At 40.6% G+C, this 19,682-nt stretch overlaps 1 protein-coding gene across 2 annotated transcripts in view; it reads right to left on the bottom strand.

The window, feature by feature from the left end:
- Window positions 1-18,871, bottom strand: part of PCGF3 (polycomb group ring finger 3) — a 51,887-nt gene extending 33,016 nt beyond the window's left edge. Inside the window, exon 1 of one of the 2 annotated variants that reach the window (XM_063320091.1) lies at window positions 18,544-18,871. The gene's annotated coding sequence lies outside the window, so the exon portion shown is untranslated. The remainder of the gene's footprint in view (window positions 1-18,543) is intronic. The other variant, XM_063320092.1, reaches the window with a different exon arrangement.
- Between the last annotated feature and the right edge of the window lie 811 nt (window positions 18,872-19,682).

Genomic DNA, 19,682 nt, shown 5'->3' with positions numbered 1-19,682 from the left:
CATTGCGTCATTGTCATGGGTGTCATGTCTGGACAACAGGGATGATGGCTCTCTAGGGAAAGCCCTGGTTAGGCTACACACATGACGGGGGACACCCTCCTCTGAGTCCTTAATTTGGGTTCCTTGCCTGCTCCTGTGCTCTTCTGGGCTTGTGAAGATGGGCCTTTGATAAGCCCATGGCTCCTGTGATGGGCCTGGAAGAAGTTAGGCAGTGTACGATTATCCCATTTCCCCTGACATTGTCTCGTTGCGCTCCTTTGCGGGTGTGCAGATGAGGTTTACCACGTAACCTAACAGATCTCTCTAAATATGTTCGCAGAAGCATGTTCCAACTAAATTAGATGAGTTTGACACACAGACTGCTGGATGGATAAGGAACTGGCCAGATGGCCACCTCCAGTGACTTACAGTCAATGGCTCAATGTCGAAGAGGAAACCAGTAAAGAGTGGTGTCCCTCAAGGATACGTATCGGGACCTGTAGTATTTGATATCTTCGTCACTCACATAGTGGGACTGAGCGCACTCTCATCAAGTTTGTGGATGACACCAAGATGAGTGGTGTGGTTGACATGCTTAACGGAAGGGATGTCACCCAGAGTGACCTTGATACGTTTGAGGAGTGGGCCAAACGGAACCTTGTGAAGTTCTAAAAGGCTACGTGCAAGGTCCTGCACCTGGGTTGGGGCAATCCTCCATATCAATACAGGCTAGGGGATGAATAGATTGAGAGCAGCCCTGAGGAGAAAGACTTGGTGATCCAGGTGAGCAAAAATTGGACATGAGCTGGCAACATGTGGATGCAGTCCAGAAAGTCAACTGTACCCTGGGATGCATAAAAAGAAGTGTGGCCAGCAGATCAAGGGAGGTGATGCTCCCCCTTCTACTCTGCTCTCATGACACCTCACCTGGAGTATGTTCACAGAGTTTATTTCTTCACAGAGTTCACCTGTGTGTCCTCCAGTACAAGAAAGACTGGACTTGTTAAAGCAGGTCCAAAGCAGGGCCACAAAAAGTGATCAGAGGGATGGAACACCTCTCCTATGAAGAAGGGCTGAGTACGTTGGGGTTGTTCAGCCTGGAGAAGAGACATCTCTGGGGAAACCTTATTGTGGCCTTTCAATACTGAAAAAGAGAGAAAGATGAGAAAGATGAAGAGAAACTTGTTACCAGGGCCTATAGTGACAGGACAAGGCACAATGGTTTTAAACTGAAAGAGGGGAGATTTAGACTGGGTAAGGAAGAAAGTTTTTACAACAAGGGTGGTGAGACACTGGAACAGGTTGCCTACAGACACTGTGGATGCCCCATTGCTGGAAGAGTGCAGGGTCAGGGGCTGGAGCAACCTGATCTAGTGAACGATGTCCCTGCCAATGGCAGGGGGATTGGACTAGATGATATTTGAAGTTCCACTCCAACGCAAACCATTCTATGGTTCTATGATGCTAAGCAAAATAAATGTTAAGCTGCTCTTCAGTCCTGCAAAATGGGAATTAAACAGTTATGGGGGTAAGATGATTGACCTATAGCCATATTTGCATATTGACCACAGTATTGCTATTGCTCAAGTTAGCCCTTGGCTATTGTGTTGTTATCTGTCTCACCTTTGAGACTTTTTTTTTTTTTTAATCTCTAGTCTTGGTTCCACAACTAGACAAATGAGTGAGATGTTTTTTCACTCCCTCCGTGCAACCAAAATAAGCTCTGCCTGAATACTTATGTAGTAGAATTGCCTGTACATAGTAAGTATAACTCAACCTTCAACATCACTCACCAAGAGACTGTGTTAGTACTGGGTTTAATGCTAGTCAGATTCTTAAGTCAGAAATTCTTACTATTCACTACTCATTACACATTACTCTTAAGATTTTAACAATTTATTCATGATCAAAATTCAAAGAGTAGTACATGACAAGTCAAGCAAAGTATACATAATGTGATCTTTAGCTAACTAACTTGACACAACGTCTGTTATTTTAGAGAATTTAGATCATGATTAATAGTAATGTCAGCCACCAGGTAATAAAAAACAAAGAAGAGACTCTAGTATCACATGGAAACATCCTCTGAAAATGACCAGGTACTACTCATTTCTTTCATCTATTATGAAATTCGGTCTTCTTTGGAGGAGACTTGACTAACAGGTTGAAGAGAAACTACTTAGGGTGTAGTCACATCATTACTAATAGTTACACTAGGGTGGCTTAAGAAATGTCCACCCCAAAGCAAAATACATTCACTTTTATACGGGTCTCATTCATTTCAATGCAAAGTAAGACACCACTGTTAATAAATGACATGTAAAAACTGACACAAATGTTTGAGATAAAGTAAAAGTAATAATAAGGACATAGTAGCATTAAATCTACCTATTTAATCCTTATTCACTCCTCATACTTACCTTTTATGGTACAATGACAGACTGATGTGTCTGATACTTTTCCATAAAACACCTGTTTCTGTCTACACAAAATGAAATATGCTCTGCAGTAAGTTGTCAAAACAGCGAAGATGACTGTCCAATTTTTCTGTCTTGCATATTATTAGTAAAAGATGTAAGGAGGGGAAAAAAGTCAGAAGAAATAGCAATGCAGTTGAAGACAACTGAATGACTCAAAATTGGGTCTTATGCCCCTTCACACAAATTTTGGTAACTTATTTTCTGTCATTTCACTTTGCAGAGAGGGATGAGAAACATCAAACACCACCTCCTCACAGCTGTTAGAGGAATCAACTTTCTTACAAGAATCACAAAATGTAAGTACTACCAAAATGTTAAACATATTTTAAAAAAATAATAAAATAGAGCCATTCAATCTCAGTTTGGCATCTAATCATAAAAAGCTCGAATTTACTCAACACATGTTTAATACCAGGGCTGGACATTAAGACATTTTAAAATATGGTTTATTTAAATATTTTCTCTTACACATTGCTTAGACTTGGAGTCTGTATTAAAACTGACTATATTAGAGTCCTGAACAATCAAACAACTACTACCCGCTTGCTAAATTTTAGCTAAAAATGGTAACACAACCGATCTCTCAAAGGGTCTGCAGCCAAAGAGATATACAAACACCCAAATTATGGAAGTTAGTTCTTTTCTTTAACTTTTCACCTGACAACAGATGATTATAAAGCACCAAATTAAGGAAGACACTTTAAAAATCAAGTAAATAATTAACTGTTATTCCTATAATAAAATCAACTAAATACGATAAATACCAGTTTGTCAGTTAAAAGGCAAAAGACTAGAGTTGTATTATGCAGTATTTTACTGTACTTTAAGAACTAACTCATCTACATCTTTGTCTACCCATTAGCATAACAGAACACTGCAAAGAAAATGGACACCCTCCCTGCCTTAAGATTTCTATTTCATTTTCAGTAAATGTTGAGTTTTATTATATTCCTAGTAGATCTGAATTCACAGTCACCATGACTTAGAAACATAAAATCCCCCATTAATAGTGCCTTCCATCCAAACATATGAAAGCACAAGTTTCAAACATTAGCAATATTTACTGCTGACATAATCAGATATATATTAACCCAGAATGTGTCATGGGTCAATTTCAATAGCCACTGTAATTTTGTACGACACTGGTGAAAGATCTGAAATAATGTTAATTCTAATTCTACTTGAACGCATTAAGGAAGAATGGCATGAAACTGGACCAAGTAGCAGGAAAGGTTATCACAACTAGGAGAACACAGAGCATGAATGAAAAAAAACCTCTGTCTTTCCTACCTTCACCTATCACATCCTGCTCTGAGAGTGCAGTATGACTGGTACTTTTAAGGACAAAGCAGAAAGAGTTACTTAAGCTAAAAATATACGATAGAATGAAAAACACATGCATAAACTATCTAAGAGTTAAGTTTAGGAGGACTTTAGAAAAACGTTCCCAAATATCCGTAATAGTCTTACATGTCAGTTAATGTAGGTAATCAGGAACCTCGTTTACTTAACTAGAGACAATGGGAGATGGTGGAGACATTAACGAAGTTAACTAGACGATCCAGCCAATATTTCAGATTTATATTGTTTCTCTAAGATGGAGCCCCTGATACAGCAAGGTCACAGCAAACTCAGGAAGATGCCAATACATACACATTTTTCCTTTTCAGTATGCCAACTGCAGATCAACAAATGCAAACTATGTCATACCTTCAACTTTTTGATTTTCAGTGCATCCATTATTAACCCCCTCTTGTAAAGGCTACCTGTAACCTCTTATAATCTTTCTTGTGGAAGCCCACTACAGAGTTTTGTTGAAAATGAAAGCGCGTTTAAAATGTAAAAATGTGACTTCAAAACAGCACAGAAGTTAAGCACTCTGCTTCTATCAAGCTGCAGACAGACTTTGGCATTAGCTACCTTCAGCTCTGAAGGTGAAAGCAAACACAGTGCAAAGAAATGCAAGACTAAGGTTTTCCTGATTTCAAGCAATGATGATTGAAAATTGCCTTATATGAATACGCATAATGCATTAATACTAAATGGGAGCTGGCATTTTAAAAGGTTCTATTTAGGGAAAAAAGCAGTAAGAGTAAAAAGTAAGAGAACAGCAAATTTTTTAAAGTAAGGAAAATGTATATACACACTAAATGCAACCTAGCCTACTTACTTGAGCACTTCCCATCTATCATCACAACTGTCAGCCCCAGTGTGTTATTCCCCATATCCTTCCTCCTCCACTCTTTCCACTGTCTCAACTCCTCTTACAGAGTCAGGCAAGGGATAAATATGTATTACATCCACACAAGACACACTGGCAAGTGCAATTTCGGAAGAGATCACATTGCCGTAATTCAGCAATAGGAGGCTTTTCGAGTTGCAACAGACGGCAGGCATCTCTTATCAGAAATAAAACATGATCAGGAACATAAAAGAATACATGATGTGAGAATTTGTTTATAGTTAGTTTCAATTTTCTTTTAATCAGAGTATTACCTTAAAAAGCTATCGTTACTGCAGTTACAGTGATCTATTTTGAGCTTATAGATTTTGATACAGATTTCATTGTATAATGATGTGTTATCTTCAAATCAATACTCAGAATTCATTGGAACTAATCCAAAAGACTGCTGCTATGCTACAAAAGAAAAAGGGGAGGGGAAAAAAGTAAAATATAAAAATGAAAAAAAAAAAAAGGAAGAAGGAGCTGACCAGTGGCAAAAGCACTCATCCTAGAGAAAGAAACGTTAATTACAAAAATTATGCATTCATGTAACTAGCCAAGAATGTACAAAACATAAGATTAATCCAATTCTCAGAATACTTTAAGAGTGGCTAAAAATAATTTTCTGATCTTTTCTTGAAGTATAATAAGATATTAGGGTGGGGTTTTTTTGTTTTTATGGTGGTTTGGGTTTTTTTTCCTCAAATAAAAGTAGACATCTCAAAAGTAGTATACTACAGTCAGGGTTGTTAAGTTGTATTGGCGTCGTGTATTAATACCATAAAATTACCCTGTAAACTTCAGAAAGAAAAAAAAAAAACATTGACTGAACTTCACTAGGTTTCTTGAAAGGACATTAAAATCGCAGTGAATCTATTACCACAAAAATACAGGGACATTTAGAATCATGACTCTGAATCATTTAAGACAGAACAAAGTTAATTGATTTTTCACATATACATGAATTGTCATTTCCAATTCTTTGCCGAGCAGAACCTTTAGCATAAATGAAATATTAAGAACTTAAGTATTTTTAAAAGAAAATTGATCTTCAGTATGCTTATGACAGTAGAGAATAATATTTGAAGTGGCCAATTCTATCTTTTCAGGTGCTTTTACAGAGGAATCTACAATACTTCATATATTGATCTCACTTTTAATGCCTTACAAGATAAATACATTGTGAAAAAATTATTTTGGTCACAACAGTAGCATGGAACTTTTAAAATCCTACCATGAAGCTCCTAACCAGAACTGTGTCACCTAACTTGAAGCCAAGCTACGCTGGTGCTTGTTTGCTATCTTCCTCTCTCACTCCCCTTCCACCAGTGGTAGTCATACTAAAATACCAAGAGGAAATCATCACTTATTAGAGAGGGAACAGCATCGGCTCCTATTCTAGCAGGCCCTTATTTAGTGTCAGCGTATATAAGCCTCCTGCAGCATGCATAATTCTCTTGGTAAGTCTTTCATTCAAGTATCATCTATTACATGTGACAAACTTCCCTTGAAAGGCAGTGGACAGCCAGCCACTATGCTGAAGACCCAAAAGGCATTTCCATTGACCTGCAACGGAGCAGTGGAGCAGCTGAACCGTCAAGACACTGCAAGGCCCTCTATTCCACAGCTGTGCAAAGAACCCTCAGGGCCACTTGCGCTCTGTAGAATCAAGGTCAAGAATAAGCACTTGTCAATCCTACAAAGGCAGGGAAAAAACAGCAACCTGGACACAGTAAGATTGCTCAGCAGAACACTCCTTTTCTCCTGTGGTACCCATGTGAATTGCGCTCAAACTGACTGAGAAATAGGCTTCAATCGTAAGCAGCACTTAAAATGAAACTGCCATCAGAGTGACAAAAGCACGTATGCCTGTAGTAGAAGAATGAATAGTTGAGAGGAATCAGGAAAGAAATGGCATGTTCAACAGGTAACAGAAATGAAAGTGAAAAATAGTTTGAACTATTTTAGGAGGAATAAAAGGAAAGTTATTCTCCAGGAAGACAAAGAAAATTAAACACCAAAGTGTTATCTAGTTTACTGTGTGGGTTTTTTTAAATTCCCATTTATAGTGAAATAAAATACAAAGACAGGGAGGAAACCTGCACTCATGCAATAAGCATAAAAAAAAAATTCCTCCAATACAGTAATTCTAGCTTTTTCAGCTCTTGGCTTATTTTGACTTGCTGACCGTACCACCATTACTATACTAAAACTAAACAAGAACATAAAGAGCAACCCCGAACCACTGATATTCTAACCCAGCCACCTTAACAGGTTTTCTATCTTTACAGCTTTTCAACAGTTAAGCACAATAACTTTATCCATGAGAAGCAGCAGACAGCACAAAGGTTTGATAGTATCTTTTACCAAAACACAGACAACATTCATAACTACATTTCAACAGCCATGTTTCTCATGGGCCATATGTTCTGAACTCATCTTAAGATGTTTGTACTGGGGATCAGTCACACCGCATAAAGGAAAGATTGCGCCTCACACCTTTAGCAGACTTAATGAAAGCATTAGTGACATAAGCTTTATATCTCTGAAATGTCTTTAAATTGCTATGTGTTCTCATGTAAAACAAGCACTACATTTTCAAGTCAGAATGCAGAAAACAGCATTCTCAAGTACCTGCCCAACTGACCGCAGATATTTTTTGTCTTTGAAGAACTGAACCAACCATCTTCCCCCAACCCAACTGCAAATGGTTGAAGATTGCTCCAAATTTCCAATTTCAAAAAGGTTCACAACATTCTTAGCAGGCTAAGTGTTTGAAAACTTACACCTGTAGAAAGAATTATACCTTTAAAGCCCTCACATTCCATTTATTTTCATTTCCTCGTCATTATTAGACCTACTGTTCTGCATGTGTGTAGGAAGGGAGGTAAGAAGTTAAATGTCTTGCAATACGAAAACATGCATTATCTTCCACAAAGAAATGACACTTCACAGAAAAGATACCTGCAATTATCAAAACTTGTTTTATTTTGTTGGGCATTGGTTTGTTTGTTTGTGTTGTGTTGTTTGGTGGAGGTTTTTTTTGCTTTATGTTTCACTGGCCATGTTGCAGTAAGGAAAGATTTTCAAAATTCAACTGTTAAGATATTTTTTCGCTGCATAACCTAATAAAGTTCAAGAAAACCTTATAGAACACATGGAATATCATTCAATCATTCTAAACTTTGCATTAAAGTCATTATTAACAGATAGTTCTGCAAACTCTGACCAAAAAGCAGAGCAACACCATTACAACATCACTATCTTGTCCATCAGTCCTAACGCTGAGGCATGACACTGGTTTAAGGGACAAGGACTCTTGACAAGAAAAATCCAGTGGAAAACAATAACGTGAGAGGATTCAGCACTTATAAAACTGCATTCTTTGCTGTGACCTAATCACTGCTGTGACCTGACTTTTGGTGTTTTATTTAAAACAGAGACAATTTTGTCAGCGGTAGGCAGAAGCTGAAAGGTCTTAATTATTAACACAATAAAATAATCTCACCATGAGACTAGTTTAACTTGTGTAAGGGCTTTGACAGCCTCCTTTCTGTGGTTTTAGAAATTACTGGCTGCAACAGTTCAACCCCCCTTACAGAAGCAAAAATTCCTTACACATTGGGTTCTTGTTTTAACAGCATAGAATCTTAGCACAAACCACTGATAAAGTACCAGCTCGATGTAGCAGAAGAGCAAGCGGAAACTCTTCAGGAAAAAAGGCAGATGAAATGAGAGCTGGTATAGATGCACCAACTCACCTGTCAGCCGTAATTCTCAGGTGCTCTTCTTACAGCATAGATTAGTAAAATCTCCCAAAAATGATAGTCTGTATTTCCCTCCTTATGTTCAGTAAACCTGACACTTTAATAAGGAGTAGACACGAAAACGTTCTCTACATTGTCAAATACCAACAGCTTAACCGAATCTCAGAAAAAGTAAGCAATTACCAGTTTTCCTTAAGCCAACATACTCAGCACATGCTGCAGCTCTTACACAAGCTTCACATATTACAGCTAACAACAGAAATAACAACCTCTTGAACAGAAGTTTCCCTTTCCAGCCCTGCATATAGTCGTTTTGTCACATGCTCCAGTCTGTCTCTATACAGCCAGAAGTATAGAAAACACATCTTTGAACAGTACAAAAGTTAAATTCCTCTTCCTTATCCAGTCATGGCAATGATACTCCGCATCCTCTGGGATAGTTTAGTTTTAGTCCGTACACAAGTTGAAGACATGCTCTGCATTTAGATCCTTGCACAAAGGCAAGGCATAGATGCCAGCTTTTATAGGTAAGGGGAGATTGTTGGTGAAAATAAAAACGTTGCAACAGAAAACCAACAGCTAAGCAGCTAGTTCTTTCCAACTTCAAGTAAACAAAGACAGCACTAGCAACCAGATAAAACAAAGCAATAGACTTAGTAAAAAATAAAATCAGAAGAAGAATGGATCAGTAGAGCAACTTTTTTTTTTTTTTCTTTTGGTAAAAGAGACATCTATGTGGAAAACTAGTATGAAAGCAGACAAATAACCATTAAATGGCTTTTATGCTGTGAGGAGTCAGGCAATCACAACAGCATTTCACATGGACATAATGATTCTATGATACGCTGGAGAACCTTTATATTCCACAACAGCAGGAAAGCAGTGGCAAGACATCTATGATCTGAAGCTTTTTATATCAATCTTTACTCATTCAACAGGTAAAGGCATCCACCATTAAAAACGTCACTGAATTTACTGAATTATCACAGAATTGATCATTAGCTTCCAAAGAGATGGCTGTTACCAACAAAACTCTTCAGCTGAACATCAATACAAACTACTCAAAAACTGTAGGAAGAAAATATTCTCTGAAAAGGTTCAGCCTAAGCAGGGTCTGACAGTCCATGCAAGGAATAAATAAGTAAATAAATAAACACTAACTTGGCTTTGCATCGCAGTAATTCCATTCCAGGTATACCTCAAATCTCACCCCAGGAATTTTCAAAAGCAAAACCACTTTCGTAGACACTTATTGTTTCCTAGAACAAATTTCAAACACTAGATGAATGTGTGACATGTACAGTAAAAAGGGAAGAATCAGTCTTTCAGTGCAAGGTGTTAACTACTGCAGCCTGCTATCAGTATCTACAGGCTTGAATTTGATTCCTCTCTGCAATCCAACAAAAATTGCTTTTGGAGATTGAACTATGCCATAAGGGACAATCAAAATAACTTACAAACACAGGTGATTAAATAGATGACATCTTCACTGACACGGGCTCCATCCATTCTTTCGAACACAAGTTAATAAAATACCTCACAAGAAACATGTATCATCAAAAGTTTGGCTGACAAGAGCAGAAGGGACTCTACCTCACAGTGATCTCCACACAGCAAATCCTGGGCATCTGAAGGACTTTTTGTCTCAGGCTGTACCATGTGTAGATCTCTTCACACATTATGAGCATTTTAAGAAGTAATTTCAGAGGAAAGAGAGTTCATTCCTTTGGTTTTGGATTAAAGCTGGCAGAATAGAGTGCTGATGTATTTTATTTTCCCTTTGCATGCTAAAATTGTCAATGTCTGCAGATGGCAATAATGGATGACTAACTCAAAAAAAGGTTACTTATCGTGGGAACCAGTAAGTGGCTAAGGAATCTGGGGGAGATGCAAAAGCAGCTCGTTTTTCCCTTGTCTTCGCTCTTCTAGTGAATGTATCTTACAGCAACATCAGATCTAATAATGGAGGTTACAGAAGAGGAATCCGGAATCTTTTAACTTATCTTTATACTCTGTATTCCCACATTCTAAAGACAAAACAAATCTCCATGACGCTTCCCAATCACCTCCAAAAATCCAACTCAGTGTCAGCTCATGCTTGTGATTGCTGAAGAAATGCCCTGAAAGAGTAGTGGCTTTGGAAGTCTACCTCAGGTTCCACTAGGCCAGTATTTGGTGGAGCAACGGAGCTGAAACATGGGGACAGAATGTAGTTTCCCTTCCCAAAGAGAAGTAGCAAAAATACTTCATGTGAAGACCATAATCCATTTACATACTTGACCACAGAATGGCTTGTATAGAGAGTTAGTCCCATTGCATTGTTAATTTCAGTAAAAAAGAAAAAAGGTCAAGGTAAAATACCTTTTTGTCAACAACAAAACAAAACAAGGCATTATCCTCTCTGTATCTGTAACACTTTGTCCAAATCCAAGCCATTTTTAGTCATAAAATCTTATTCACACAAACTATTATCACCCGGGCAAGACAACCACAAATAACTAGGGTAACCATTACACATTAGAGCAAACATATTCCTGATAAACAATTTCTGGTGGTAGCATCTAAGATTATGCCTAAAAAACTGCATTAAAAATGTCTGCAATTAATACTGTACCTTCTACATCTACATATTTCAAAGGCATTCATAAAGTGAAACCTTCAAGTACCAAGATTCATTTCATACCACGTGGATCAATATACACAGACTACTTCTGCTAAATTCTATCAAATCTTGAAACGCTCTGCCAAGCGAGAAAGTGAACTGAAGAAAATTAGCTCCACTGGCTACCCAGAAGCCTTTTTATCTGGTCCAGTGCCATTTATACTACCTCAGATGTAAGTCTATACAAATCTAGACTAGTTTTCTTGTCATCAATGGTTGAAAAAAGAAGTCTGAATGAAGCATTTTATGAATATAAACACAAGACTTTTCTGAAATTGTTACAGAATGACCCGATCTTGGGAGGGCTTTCTACTTCATTCTAGCCAGTCAAGAAGTAGAAGTACAAGATTCGAAACATAAAATAAATAAATTGGAATGCAGATAAAATACTCACTCTGGTGCCACCAAGCATAATGCTGATACTAACAAGGATAAATGATACTTAAAAGCACCTTTCAATTAAATTGCTCCTGCTCAATAATAGTTAGATTGAAACTTTTGGTAAAATGAGGTATTATCACAGTTTTTCAAATAACTAGATTTTCTATTTCATTGCAGGAACAGACATGGATTGTAGCACTGAACTTCAGAATATGAAGTACAGATTTCAAGGTAAGGTAACGCCAATTTATCAAATCCAAACACATTGAGAAAAGAAGGTTGGGAAGGAAAACATATACATGGATTTTCCAGGAAGAAAATGCAGAAATATTGGGCTTCTCTTTGCAATTTGTCTAAGAACAGTATAAGCACAAATCAAAGAACTTCATTTTACCAAGATTTTAACTAAACAGGTGAATTAATCATCACCTTCTGGCAACCCAATACAAAAAGCATGATCTTAAGGCATACATTGATTTAAGATGCAAGGCTACTTTGCAATTAGTCTTAGGAAACTGCTACAGGAAAAGGCAGTTTAGTTACTTATTTTATTCAACAGATGAAATAAATCCATGCAGCTATTCCTTAAAAAGGTAAATGTTTATCTCTAAACTGGATGGATTTCACTTACAGAGTATAATTTTCTACTACACTGTTTCCACGCCAACACAAAAAAACTTTTCCTTCCATGAGTGCAGACTTTTGCACAGGGCAAGAGCAACTTGCACTTGTGGATAAGAAATTCTAAGTGAGCATTTAACAAGTGGTGTTATGCTTGCTCTTCCCTGAGAAAGAGTTGGTAAGGCTTGAAAAACAGTCAGTAAACAACCAACTAGTATAATGCTAAAGCAAGAAAGACTAAGGGAGTCACTCGCTGCAGCGCCACAAATGGGGAGCTTTCATAAGTGCTGCCAAAACCAATCAGGCAAACGCTGTCACTGATTTAGGGTCCACGCTTCAGAATAAAGGAATAATTCAAAGATGGAAAGAAAAAAGCATTCCAAGCATTAAGAGGACTGATTTCACTACGACGTGTTAACAGTCTCTTAAAGTGAGGAAACAGTATTAGAAATATCTTTAACAGATCTGGGTTTAAGAAAAGTTACCAGTTTAAAATAGAAATAATTTGATTTAGAACAGGAGCGCATGTGTTTTCAGCAGTGTGCATGATTAGTTACTTAAACAAGCACATAAAAAGTTCCCTTACCTCTTGCCTATTTTGAATCCTCAAATCAAGATTGGAGTCCCTGTATCTAGAACATACTTTATATTTTAGGAAAAATTTGCAAACGAAAGAAAACTCAGTTATTATCACAATGGAACAGTATGAAATACAGTAACCTGAAACATACAGATTATTGTTGAAATAAGAAGTTAAGATAAGTTTAAGGTAAGATCCCAGTCCATTTTGACCTTGGCCCCAAGATATAAATTTAACTTCCAAATGTCTCTATGTCCGAATGATTTTGGGGAAAAAAGCATGCCACTATGTTAAGTAAGAAAAAAAAATAATCCCATTCCTCAAATATATTCTACTGATTGCCACTGCTTAGTACACCAAATAAATTTGTTATAATACAAATAAACATTTTGTCTAGTAAATTAAAATAAATTCAGCAATGTCCTTCAACTAAATGAACAACTGACCCATAGCTTTCATTTATGCCAATCTGTGTACTCACACTAATAGTTCAGATACAACAAGAAATGTCAGGGACTATTATTCATAAATAGAGAATATATAATTTAGACAGCTGTATTGTACCTTTCAGCTTGTTCTTTTAGGTGACAAACTAGAAAAACTGGCACAGCACATTACCTGAAAAAAATCAGCGAACACTGCACTGACAATACTTATATATTTTCATTAATAAATGACATTTATGGTTACAAACATTGTATTAATGTCTGCATTAATATAATGCACCTGTTCCAGCATAACACCACACGTAATTCACACCAGATTTGCACTATACCTGGTAATATCACAATGATTATATAATAATTGAATAAAGATAGTATCATACACTGACTGTCTCGTTATACACAGGGTGAAGAGAAAGTTCGTAACTAAAACAGAAAAACTTGATAAGACAGCCATTTGCAAGTCAGCAAATAACATTCTCGCAACCTGAAAAAATAACCTTCCTCTCTTAATTAAGCAAATACTACACAGCACATTCTCACCCACATGCAACATACACAGAACGTTTCCTACCTTAAATCAAAATGAATTTATGCTATTCACAAAGCAAACATATCCTCAGTTTCCAACAACAAGGATAGCCTCAGTTTCAAACAAGGAGGATCCTTATTGCCGCCAGAACACAAGTACTTTTAATGTAGACAAAAGTTCTACATTACTGTCAGTCACAAGGACAGAATACGAAATATTTATCTGCTAACGTCAAACTAAATATATGTCTGTATGGATAATAATAAGTCTCCTTCTTGCCACTTTGCAGAGAGATGGAAAATAATGGTAGAGATAGTTTAAATAAGTTCTTCCACTAGCAGCAAAACTACAAAAAGCCTGGTTTTCTTCACACTTGCATATTTTTTCCTTACAATCTTACCCTGCATTGTAGTAATGCCAACAAACGCCTCAATTATCTCCAATTCTCCCCCCCACCCCTTTCTCTCTTCCCTTTTACTGTATTTATGGCTTTGACATATTAACTAAATTTACAGTCTAATACAGCCAGCTTGCATTTTGTTATGGCTTAACCCCAGCCAGCAGCTAGGACCATGCAGCTGCTCACTTACCCGCCCCTCTCCCCCTCCCAAGAAGTAGTTTCAGACATCATTAAAACATCTTTACTAGCAATGACCAGAAGAGAACAGGGTTTAAACTACTAAACACTCAAGGATGCCAGCAGTTTTAAATCCCCTTGCATCTCCAAACACCATTATGAATGCAAGCTTCCATTTAATAACTCTACTTCTACATGCGTACCAATTGGACAATAATTCCAAAACAAAAAATAGAGTAAATGTTTATCTTATAACATAAAAGATCTCATTAAACTTTCTTGTAAACTGGCATCATCTCTTAAGACAGTACCTGTATTAAAGAAAAGTGAAACACTATCAGCATGCATGCTTTTCAAAACATCATGCCCACATGCACTTCTTAGGTCATATGTAGCTTAAAGATTCAATGGAAATGCTTCTACTTCTTACAGAGTTTCCCAGAGAGTTCAGGAAGTTAATCTGGAATTATTTCAGTCCTGGGAGATCATTACCTGACAAAAACCTGGTCAGACTCACCTCTGTGCCTGACAAGATCATGGAGCAGATCCTCTTGGAAACTATGCTGAGGCACATGGAAAATAAGGAGGTGACTGGTGACAGCCAACATGGCCTGACTAACGGCAAATCACGCCTGACAAATGTGGTGACCTTCTACAATGGGGTTACAGTCCTGATGGATAAGGGAAGAGCAACAGAAATCATCTACCTGGATTTGGGCATAGCATTTGACACTGTCCCACACAACATCCTTGTCTCTAAATTGGAGAGACATGGATCTGACAGATGGACCACTCAGTTGATAAGGAATTGGCTGTACGGTCACACTCAAAGAGTTGCAGTCAATGGCTCGATGTCCAAGTGGAAAACAGTGACAAGTGACATTCCTCAGGGGTCAGCACTGGAACTAGTGCTGTTTAACATCTTTATTGCAACACAGATAGTTGGACTGAGAGCACCCTCAGCAAGTCTGACAATGACATCAGGCTCTGGGGAGCATTCAACTTGCTGTAGTGAAGGGATGCCATCCAGAGGGACCTGGACAGGCTTGAGAGGTGGGCCTGTGTGAACATCAGGAAGCTCAACACGGCCAAGTGCAAGGTCCTGCACCTGGGTCAGGGCAATCCCATGCACAAATACAGACTGGGCGGAGAATGGATTGAGAGCAGCCCTGCAGAGAAGGATTTGGGCTGTTTGTTGATGAGAAGCTCAACATGACACAGCAATGTGTGCTAGCAGCCAAGAAAGGCAATAATATCCTGGGCTGCATCAAAAGAAGCATGGCCTACAGGTTGAAGGTGGTGATTCTTCCCCTCTACTCCACCCTGGTGAGACCCCACCTGGAGTACTGCGTCCAGCTCTGGGGCCCCAATGTAAGGAGGACATGGACCTCTTGGAGTGGGTCCAGAGGAGGGCCACAAAGATGATCAGAGGGCTGGAGCACCTCTCCTATGAAAACAGGCTGAAAGAGTTGGGGTTGTTCAGCCTGGAGAAGAGAAGGCTCCAGGGAGACCTTATAGCAGCCTTCCAGTACCTAATGGGGGACTACGGGAAAGATGGGGAGGGACTCTTTATCAGGGAGCGTAGCAATAGGACACGGGGGTAACGATGTCAAACTGAAAGAGGGTAGATTTAGATTAGATATTGGGAAGAAATTCTTTACTGTGAGGGTGGTGAGACACTGGAACAAGTTTCCCAGAGAAGGTGTCGATGTCCCATCCCTGGAAGTGTTCGGGGCCAGCCTGGATGGGGCTTTGAACGACCTGGTCTAGAGGGAGGTGTCCCTGCCCATGGCAGGGGGGTTAGAACTAGATGATCTTTAAGGTCCCTTCAAACACAAACCATTCTATGATTCTATGAAAAGCCAAAATGGACACCTAGATTAAACAGTTATATGGGAAAAATGAAATGGAAGCTATTAATGCAAATGTAGAACAGTTCTTGGCAAGAAAGCTTACCTGTATCTCAAATATAAAGCTTAGAGATTACCTCCTCTTAAACACGTAAAAGTCAACAGAAGTAAGAGCAGGTTGGGCAGCTGCAGCAACTATAAGCTGTACTTTACGGTCTTGTGGTAGCTGAAGTCCTTCATAGCATAATTAATTTCTCTCATTCTAGGGACTAGTATTTGGCTAGCACAGTTACAAACTCTCAGTCAACTTTAATACATTTACAAGTGTTCAGTCTTTACTTTCTATGGTGACAGCAGAGTAACAAGATCAAGCTGGCTAGATCATTCCACAGAAGGAAATCAACATATTTTCCTTGAAAAGTGGTTTACAAAATGCTTTAAAATTTATTTATTTCCAAGCTTTCTGTAGTTGCACCCATACGCATCTCTTTAGAAAGCCCGCTGACCATCTTCTCACGCATCCTACAGGATCTCACCAAGTACCTTCAGTTCTGCACAGGTTCTGTATTCTCTTAAACGCATTATAAAATACCTACAATTTAAATTGAAATAGTAAAGCTACTGGAAGGATACAAGGTTTCTATTTCTATACACCTTGTCACCAACCAAAGAACTTTACAAATTTAAAGGCACCTTTATGAGACACATGATAAGTATCACAGTCTAGATTCTCATCTGACCTGCCACTAAAAGAAGAAACATAACATTCACAAGTATCCTACAAAACAACAATCAAGAACATTTTTTAAAAAACACACTACCTAGCACTAAAAATATTTGTAACAACATATTTGGCATATGCCCAATTCACAATGGAAGATACGTACACAGGATGCTCCTGAAGCACAAGGTTCATCTAATTTTTTAATTTTTTTTTATATTCAAACCTTTTAATCTACAAACTTAATTATTCTGTGAAACTCAGGAAGACAACTATGTAGGATTATTTTGAAAAATACCAAACATAGTATTTCCAGAAGAACATTCCAGGGCGCATACAGATACTAAAACAGAATTTCTTGAACTGGTTTCTCAGAGGGATGCATTTCATACAGAAGGCAGGAAACAGATGAACTGATTCGACACAAAGCATACATAGAGTGATAGTTTTGCAACAATTAAAAGAAAAAATCCAAGCACGTGAAGTAACAAAAGAACATTCAAGTACTTCATAAACCATAATAATCAAGCCTCCTGTGAGCCTTATTAACTTCAGGACATGCTAAACTTTCCACGCAGAACGCTCTGAAGTAATACCCGACAGACTAAAAGAGACCAACTTAATAAATCTGACAGCACCACAACTCACTAAAACTCAGTGGCTGAGAAAACAATCAGAATTTTGTACTATCAAATGTATACATATATGTATGTGTGTGTGTGTGTACTTATATCTTTAGACCTTAAAACAACTCAAGCCACAAGCATTCTATATTTTTACCTACGAGCACCACTTCCTTTCCTATTTCTCACAAGACTTAATCCGATGTGCCACTAGATGCACAGCACTAAAGCCAGGTACCTGCAGAGCTGAGGTCGTACACCCAAAGGACATGTCCCCCCTACTCTCCAGCTTACTGGAAACGGTTTCTCCACCACTACCAACCCCCACTCCACCCCTCAAAGCGGCCCCTTCTCCCAAAGCCATAGGGCTGGGGCCCTGCAAACCCATCCCTGAAGGGGAGGAAGGACTCACGGACAACTCGGGAGAGCTCCATCCACCCCCGCTCCCCGCCGGCAGCACCGCCTCGCCCACAGCTGAGCTGCCACGGGCCCCTCCACACCACAGGCAATTCCCTCGGGGGTAGGAAGGGGTAGACTGGGGGGTGTCAGGGTTGCCCTTCCGCCAGAAGACACGGGCCACCTTCCCCTCGGGCGGGGGGCAGCTGTCCAGACAGACAGACGGACAGGGACAGAAGCTCCCCTGGCCCACAGAAGATCCCCTGCTCCGGGGAAGGGTGTTAGGGAGGGGAACACCACACAAAGTCCTGTCGTCCTCCCCCTCCCCGAGAACACAGCGTGTTCGCTGCGGCACAGAAAGTTCAAGCACAGCCCCCCCGCCCGAACCCGGACACCTCGGGGGCAGAAGGCCCGCTCCTCCGCAGAGCGCCACCCCCTCGGGGAGAGAACAGCCTCACCCCGCACCCTCCGCCCGCCCCGAGCACACCCGTGCCGGGAGTCCCCCCGCAGCCCCCTTCGGCGAACATCTCGGAGGGAAGGGAGGGGGGCCGGAGAGGGTGTCAGGCCCGCCCCGCCCCCGAGACCATCGCCTGGCCTCACACGGCCCGCGGCCCCCACAGCGGGGCCGGGGAAGGCCTGGACTTCGGCCTCGCCACCGGCGGACCCCCCCATTGCCACCCCACGCCGCCCCACGGCCCCGGACTGACCTGACGGAGGAGGGGCGCGGTCGCCTCCCGGGGCTGGCGGGGGGTTTTCCTCCCCGCCACCGACCCTCCGCTACCCGGCCCGTCCTTCCCCGGGCGCCACCACAGAGAGAAAGGCGAGGACGCGAGCTAGGTGACGCGAGACGGAGGGAAACACCGGCCCCTCTTCCCCCTCCCCCGCCAAAAAAATTAACAACAAAAAGAAAGGGGAGAGAGGGATAAAATTAAAAGGCTCGGCCCGGAGTTTAAAACAAAGAGACGGAAATAGCCGAGCGCGGCCCGAGCGGAGCCGAGCGGGGGCGCCGCGCTCACGGCGCATGCGCGCGGGGCGCACGTCCGGGTACGGCTCCGGCCGCCCCCTCCCACCGAAGAGCCGGGGTGGCCCACGCGCCCGCCCGCGCCCCCGCCGCGTGTGGGAGTCGCCGCCGGCAGGCCCCGGCCCGGCCCGACGACAGGGCGTCCGCGTTCCCGGTGTGCCCGGCCACGGAGAATCGGTGGCACTTGTGAGGTTAATGAAGGTGATTGGCTTCTCGACAGGGTAAGGGCCTGTCGTTGCTCCAAGCTGTCTTGTGTCTCAAGGTTTTTCCTCAAAAGTCTTCTGTCACCGGCGAAGGCGGGAGGTTGGACAGGAGGTGGGCGGACTGGCGGCAGGAGGCACAGCGTGGTGACAGACTGCAGGGGACTCAAGCGCACCAACTGATGAAATGAAGAAGATTTTGTCTTCCCGAAAGTCAAGAGGTGTGAGGTTCCCTGGTCAAGAAGCAGCATGGGTAAAGCTTGGGACGCCCGTGGTTCAGCTTCACACCGTGCGGCTGGATGCTAAGGTTGCAAAGACACGTACTTAAAAATTCACCTGTCCAAAGTCTAAGACACCAGAGCAAGCTTTACATTCCCAATTATGCATATATTTAGAATGCAGTGCTTTAAAATACCTACATGTTTCCCTCTTTCTTTCCTCCCTGCCAACTGAAAATGAGCCACAAAACAGTCTTCCACCTTGGCTCAGAACGCAACTGGAAATGGCCTGCCTGACGTGGCACAGCCCTAGAAGATGTTTTCCTCCTTGTTCAACAAATTACTAAGCCTTTATTGCGTACCAAGACTTCAGGGTCTGCGCTTGGCTCTAGGAGCTGTGTTGTCCA

Source organism: Chroicocephalus ridibundus, chromosome Z (assembly GCF_963924245.1).
Source record: "Chroicocephalus ridibundus chromosome Z, bChrRid1.1, whole genome shotgun sequence".
Taxonomy (NCBI): Eukaryota; Metazoa; Chordata; class Aves; order Charadriiformes; family Laridae; genus Chroicocephalus; species Chroicocephalus ridibundus.
Note: the sequence above shows the minus strand (reverse complement) of the source record. Positions and strands in the feature narration are given on the sequence as shown.